General features: G+C 30.6%; 1 pseudogene; it reads right to left on the minus strand.

Annotated features, from left to right (window-relative positions):
- The window catches only part of LOC115244781, an 8,149-nt pseudogene extending 2,064 nt beyond the window's left edge, over nt 1-6,085 (minus strand).
- Between the last annotated feature and the right edge of the window lie 1,624 nt (nt 6,086-7,709).

Here is a 7,709-nt window from a genome sequence, read left to right on the forward strand (position 1 = left end):
TCCCTACAAATATATATTATTGACAAGTAAAAATTGATAATTGTTTAAAGATTTCCAAAAAAATGTTCAGAATATGCATACATTCAAGTGGTTGAATGCTTGCGGATGAAGTGAAATGGATGATGTATCGCATATTTGCATTTGTTCATTTCGATCCTAAAGATGTCAGAAGAATCAATAAAAAAATAAGATTAAATCCTGAAGCAATCTCTTCAATAGCTGTTCTAAATCCAATAACATCGATCATTTATAAAGGAAATAAATCGCCAAATATAATAAAAAGAAAGTTGCACGACAGTAAATGCAAAGTTTACTCAATAACTTTCGATGGTGCTTCTTCAAATATAAATATGTGTACCTTCTTAAGAGCTAATTTTTATTATGGACTTAAGGGGATCCCAAAGGGTCTGTTTTACCGATAAAAACTTTATTTTGCAAAATCTTTTTGTTGATTATAGATATCAAAAAATCCTTTTCCACAATTAAAGTATAAGCCTTATTTCATTAATCCAATAATAAAAGAAAAAAAACGTTTTGTATTTTTTCAATTTTTATCACATGATAAAATTAATGAGGAATATATATTAGAAGATAAAAAAATATTAAAAACCCGAAGTAGGAAAATGACTGAATGAGATCATATTAAAAATTACAGAAATCTTAAAATGATGAGAGTTTAAGAGCAGGAAATAAAATAACCAACAAACATATCAATTATTAAAATAATAGAATAAATATGTGATTAGCAATGCAAACCCTCAACGAAAGTGTCTATAAATTTATTTTTTTGATGAATTTACCTCATGAAAATGTAAGAGCTAAGTTAAAAAATTGTTTCGGGAAAGCTTATTTTTGTTTACAATTTAATAATATTAGTGAGATATTAAACTGCAATAATAGATTTCAAAACATGAATTCAATGCTCCTTTAACGGAAAATAACTATTTGATTTTACAAATGCACACTGATAAGTTTGAAGAATATATTAATTCATTATGTGATAAAAATGGTATACCTATTTCAAATATTCATCGTAACACTGGTTTTCTTGGTATTATTTGTTTAGGTTTCCATTATTTAAAAAATTAAAGACTTTACAACTGCCATATTTATTAACATATAAATTGTCTCAAGACTATTTAGAAACTTTTTTTAGTGCAATAATCCGTGGAGGATTGAAATAATTCAAGTGCTTTACAAATTGAAAGTGCTTATAGGCGTTTGTTAATTCATCATGAGCTACGCGAATTTAAAAATGGTAATTGTCTATTTGATGAAATAAAAATTTGGCACATTACATCTCACTTAAAAAACTTTAAATATCTCATTGGGAATCCAGAAAGATTGAATGAAACAATTAATTTTGATCAATAATATGTAAAATCGCTATGGGATTTGACCCCATATGTCGATAATGTTGTTCAATATATTGCAAGATTCATATCTCACAAACTTTCAAATTGTTAATTGCAATACAAATAAAGGTCAATTAATAGGTACTCAAATACCAATATTGTCCATAATTAAAAATCGATGACCTTATTTAATACCGTTAAAGAATGTTTGTTTAATTTGTCGCATATCAGAAAAAATAATTAGAGAACGTTTAAATCAATTTTTAAAAATTGATAGTAAAAATACGTTACTTAATAAGATTTTAAATAAAATAGGTATTCCATTTTCAAATGAAACGATGGATGATCATGTACTTACGCAGAATATATTAGATAATCATCGCACTCAATTATGTAAATATATGTATAACAGAATTATATATTAATATAAGATTATTTCACGAAGCCAAAAAAATGTCACAAAAAGATAACTATCTCCGAACTAAATTTACTAAACTTATTTTATTTAATAATCAGTAATGTAATCTATATTTGTATTTACCTTTTTATACAAAAAATAAAAATTTTCTTGTGAAAGATATTGCTATTAGTTTACTTTTTTTATGTTATTTATAGAATTTTTGCAAAAAAATCAATTATACATGACATACATGATAAAAAAAATATTTTGATCTTAAAATTGAAAATAACAGTTCAAATAAGTTTCTGAGAATTTTTTATATATTTTTTAACAAAATTTCACTTCAAAACAAAGAAAAAATGATACTTATAACTTAAAAAAAAATGTTTTTTTAGTAAGTTATAAGCTTTAAAAAAATTTTGAGTCAATTTTTAAAAAATTTATATTTTATTAATGAGTTGAGAGAAAAATCTGAAAAAAATCAAGTAAGTTCCTTTCGATAAATACTAAAAGATTTTCTAAAAAATCAGACAAATTGAAAATAGCAAAGTCAAACGGTGGCCGATTTGTCATGAAATGCTCCATATATATACGAGTGAGTCTCAATTGCGCACATTACCGATCGGACACGACAATATTTCCCAATCGGACACAGACCCACTCGGACACAGGCTCGATCGGACACAGTCCCGATCGGACACAGGCTCGATCGGACACAGACCCGATTGGACACAGTTCCGATCGGACACATACTGTTGCAATCAGACACAGTACCAATCGGACACAGGCTCGATCGGACACAGACCCAATCGGACACAATTCCAATCGGACACATATAGTTGCAATCGGACACAGGCCCGATCGGACACACGCCCGATCGGACACACGTCCGATCGGACACAGGCCCGATCGGACACACGCCCGATCGGACACACGTCCGATCGGACACAGGCCCGATCGGACACACGCCCGATCGGACACACGTCCGATCGGACACAGGCCCGATCGGACACACGCCCGATCGGACACAGGCCCGATCGGACACACGCCCGATCGGACACAGGCCCGATCGGACACACGCCCGATCGGACACAGGCCCGATCGGACACAGGCCCAATCAGACACAGGCCCGGTCGGACACAGACCCGACTAGACACAAGCCCAATCGGACACAGGCTCAATCGGACACAGACCCGATTGGACACAGTTCCGATCGGACACATACTGTTGCAATCGGACACAGTCCCAATCGGACACAGTAATCTTACCGTAATACTTTTATGTACAGAATAATGAGACAAATCAATTGTTTAAAAAAACAAATAATTGTTAAAAAAAAAACTTATATAAGTATATTTTCTTAAAAATAATTATTTTTTTTATACCAATTGTGTTATACAAATAGTGTTTTGAAAAGGTCTCAAGAAGAGTTATAAGAATATACAATAAAAAATAAGGGGTTTCATTAAAAAAAATAAAGTTGACCTTGAAATGACCTCTAAATTTGACCTCAAGATCAAGATCAAGATCACCATCAAGTGCCCCACATTGAACCCTACTACTTTTGTATTTAACATTTTTTTCTATATCTCACTCCTTCCGAGATATTTCAGGGGTCCGGGACTTTTTCCCACCCTGTATAATATAATGTATATATTACTTTTAAAAAGCTTCTTTCTCTTCTTCGATGGAATAGCAGTTTAACGCAGAATTTAATGTTAGCGCGTTGTCAAGCGTTCCTTTCATTACACCGATTTTTAAACACAATTTTACGTAACTGTATCTCATTAACTATTGAACCAAATAATTTAAAACTTGCACCACGTGTTGATTATTGAGTTGTGAATAACCTCCTACAATGGCAACACAAACGAATCAAACATTCAGAAATGCGAAGCGAGACTCGAAACTTAATTGTTCGACAGTGTATGTATATATATATGTACGGGTTTATAGCGTTCTTCTATGCCTTCCGGTTCTCACACATCGTATACTTATGATATACAGGTTTACGGAATCTACAATTTAACGCCAATTTCGAACGGCTATAAGATAATGGCCAAGAACTATTCTATTTGCCTTGCTATTCCAGCGAAGAAGAGAAAAAAGCTTTTTAAAAGTTGTCTAGTTCTGTCGGGAATTGAATCAGAAAAATTCGGTTTTGTAGACCAGTACGCTGTTTACTATGCCACACGCTTCGCTTATACACGCGCGCGCGCGCACGTCTAATATACTATTAATGAATGGTTATATGTATCCAAAGAATGATTATTTATACCTGATTGAAATGGAACCAACATCCAGTTAAGTTAGCTCTAGGAAACTTCTTATTTAATGATTTTACTGCAGCCATTTCAAAATCGCTCACAACGAACTTAATATTTTGTTCAAGTTGTGGTACCAGTTGTGTAATTTTGTTCCACAAAGCATTATACAAAGTTGTTGTACGTACATCACATAATACGAATAATGTTGCAATACCCTGAAAATATTAAATTATTTATTTTCGTTATCCATTTCTGATGCTTAAAAAAACTGAATGATTTAAATAAATATCTTACCGTATCCATGTATCGTATATGTACAGAATAAAGTTGCGCAATATGAGGCTTGCGTGGGAGAACCTTAAAAAAGATACGTAAAATAATTTTTATAATTAGACTCAATATTGCTCTATGTGTTACCACAATCTTGGCGTATTGTTACAACATTTTATAAAAATTTATATAGAATTTCTTAATTACAAGAAGAGGCAGTTATACTTATAGAAAAAGTTCCATCCACATAGATTTCAGTAGTAGAAGATAATGCTTGTAGTAAATAATCAGTTAATAAAATAATTGCAGTTTTCCCATCAGTTGTAATTATGTTTTCTATATAGATATTTTGCATAATGCTAGAGTGTTCTAAAATATCATTAAATGATGCCAAAGTCTCAGGTACGGACGGCCGGTTTTTTATACGTTCACGATGCATGCTACATCTCATAGATGCAAAACTCAAATATTGTGCTGCATCTGGATTACTAGAAAGAAAAGAGATATTATAAATATAATGCACTATTAATACAAAAACCGTAATAAAAATCATACAAACATACAAATTGATTAAATTTTATAATTTTTGAATGAGTTTTATTTATTCATTGTGGCTAACAGTGATCAAGTACAATAGAAAAAATTCGTATTAAATTTTTACATATAAGATTTTAAAATTAATATAAAATTGAGTAGTAACATGTTAGAAATTGGTTTAGCCAAAAAGGAAGACATAGGGTATATTACTAAAATAATATTTTAGGCAATATCAATAGAAGTAAACAAACAATTAAAATAAACAGTTGTGATATAAATAAAGATAAGAAGTTTAGTCAAAGTTTCTCATTTGATAGTAATATATGTCTTAATACACACAGAGACTCAACTGTTTCTTTACTGTTAAATAATAATGTGAATAAAAAACAATATGTTAAGAAGTATATATTTATAAAAGTGATGCAAATGTAAATAAAAGTACACTGTAGGATAATTGTACATATATTAATAAACATTCAAAATAATTATTTGAATTAAGAAATGCGGAACATGAAATTGCACCTGTTGAAGTTAGAATTATTGAAAAAATAGTGGATGCATCCAACATTAAAGATGCAAACATTATAAATAATAATTCAACACAAAACTGTATTAAAGAAATTCCTAAAAAGGCCGATTAAAAACATTTGTCTCTTGATAGTAATTTCTTCAAACAATTATGCAATAGAGACTTATAAATCAACAACAGGATTCACATATCAACAAATAGATTTTTATATACAGAATCCATTTTATCTAAAATTTCAGTTAATAAGAAAATTGCTAAAAGAAGTCTTAAACTTTCAAATCAAGATCAAGATGTTGAAAATATATCAAAGCTATAAAATTTGATTGTTCAAGATATTATAAAATTATGTGATCTATTTAATAACAAGATTTCTGATATACAAATTGTCTTCTTACACAAAATACACAAAATCAAGAAATTGAAACATTACCAAAAATTAAAACTCAGGATGCTAAAGATGTAGGCAGGTTTCAAACTAGAAATATTAACATATTTAAAATATCAAAGATAATATGTTCCTAGATCATAAGATTTTGCTACTAAAGATGTCTTAAAACAATCAAGTCAAAATATAATAAAATTGCAAAATCATTATGTTATAAATCATAGAAATTTTGATAAATCATATGGAAGAAATACAATAATTTTACCTTCTGCAAACTGAATCAAAGATTTCTTTTAGTCCAATATGAGTTTCGCGAGAGAGTCTTAGTATTTCTTCTTTCATTTCAATCTGTTGTTTGATGAGTGGTAACTTTGGATGATTATGTTCCTTCAACATGTTTGCTCTATTATTATCCTGAATGACGTAGCCTGGACACTTTGTTGTCTTCCGTATGTTACATCGAAAGACATTGTCATAGCGATTATCCATACAGTACAAATAATCATCATATACATAAATATTTGATCCCTTTCTTCTTCCAGGAAGAACTTGTATCTATTATATAATGAAACAAAATACTGTTACGTCCAGACTCGAAGAAGGATGAGTCAGTGGAATGGCGCAACCACTATCTTTATGATCCCGAAGTTAAACGTCTCGAAGCGTTAGAATCGGGTCGAACGAACTTGACGCTCTGAAAATCAGGTAAACGACCGTTAGAGTCACTATTACTCTGGTTTTCAGACGTTCGCTCGGCGGTCCCTTTTTTGTTGGTAAACAATGCATTTCACTGATTATTACGAAACGTAAATCTTTCGGTGGGTATCAAGAGACGCGGTAGCGTCTCGCTAAGTATATCTTTCGTCGTTTTTTTGTTTACTGTAAACAGACGCTACCGTGTATCATTTATCAGAGCGAGGACGATATCTTTCGTCGTTTTTTTGTTTACTGTAAACAGACGCTACCGTGTATCATTTACCGGAGCGAGGACGTTTTTTGAAAATTTTAGAAAATGAATTCGGAATATTACGCTTTAGATGAAAGGCGTGAGTGTGAGAAATTGAAAAGTTTTATACATGTCCTAAAAATAAAGAATTATGTAATAAAAAATTACATTTCCTAAAGTGCAACAACAATCAAATGCAAATGATTGTGGAGTGTTTGCAATTGCGTTTGCCGTATCATTATTATTTGGTTTAGAACTAGACACTGTAAAGTATGAACATTCTTTGATGAGAAATCATTTGCTTAGAATTTTTGAAACTAACATAATTGAACATTTTCCACAAGATTGTACTTGTGGCATTTCAAAAAATGTTCCATCTTTAAGCGTAGTGGAATATAAAAGAGTAGATGCACGTCGAAAACGTATACAAAGAAAAAATGAAGCTGGAAAACAACATCAGATACAGATCGAAAAACAAATAATATGTGATAATGAAGAAAATGAAGTTATCAAACGTGCAGCAAAACGAAAAGCCGACACATGCAATTTATTAGATAAAATTGGACTTTTGCAAACGATGGAGATATATGTTAAAATTCTTTTAAAAAATATTGGAGGATCACGAATAGAAGAAAAAAGGATACGAGCAGAACGAATAATTAAATGGTGTATACACGCTGGGGACAAATACATAATCATCTTAAGAAAGATATTAGCCTTATTAAGAGAAAAAGCAGAAGTATGTTTAAGTCGCGCTAATACATGTAAGGATGACATTATTTCCAATAATTATAATCAAGTTTTATGTGGTTTAAGTAAACATACTGCTTCCACAGAATCATATTTTTTTGAAAGTAGTTACAAGTACGTTGAATTTAAGGAAGCATTAATGGTTAATAAAAATGGGCAAGTAATTAATGTTTTACCAATAACGACGAAAAATAAACAAAGAAAAATAATATCTTGGAAATGTGAATATCTATGCAGAATAAATGATGCTGTTATAATTGAACGATTTAA

Source organism: Formica exsecta, unplaced genomic scaffold, assembly GCF_003651465.1.
Source record: "Formica exsecta isolate Colony F162 unplaced genomic scaffold, ASM365146v1 scaffold867, whole genome shotgun sequence".
In the NCBI taxonomy this organism is placed as follows: domain Eukaryota; kingdom Metazoa; phylum Arthropoda; class Insecta; order Hymenoptera; family Formicidae; genus Formica; species Formica exsecta.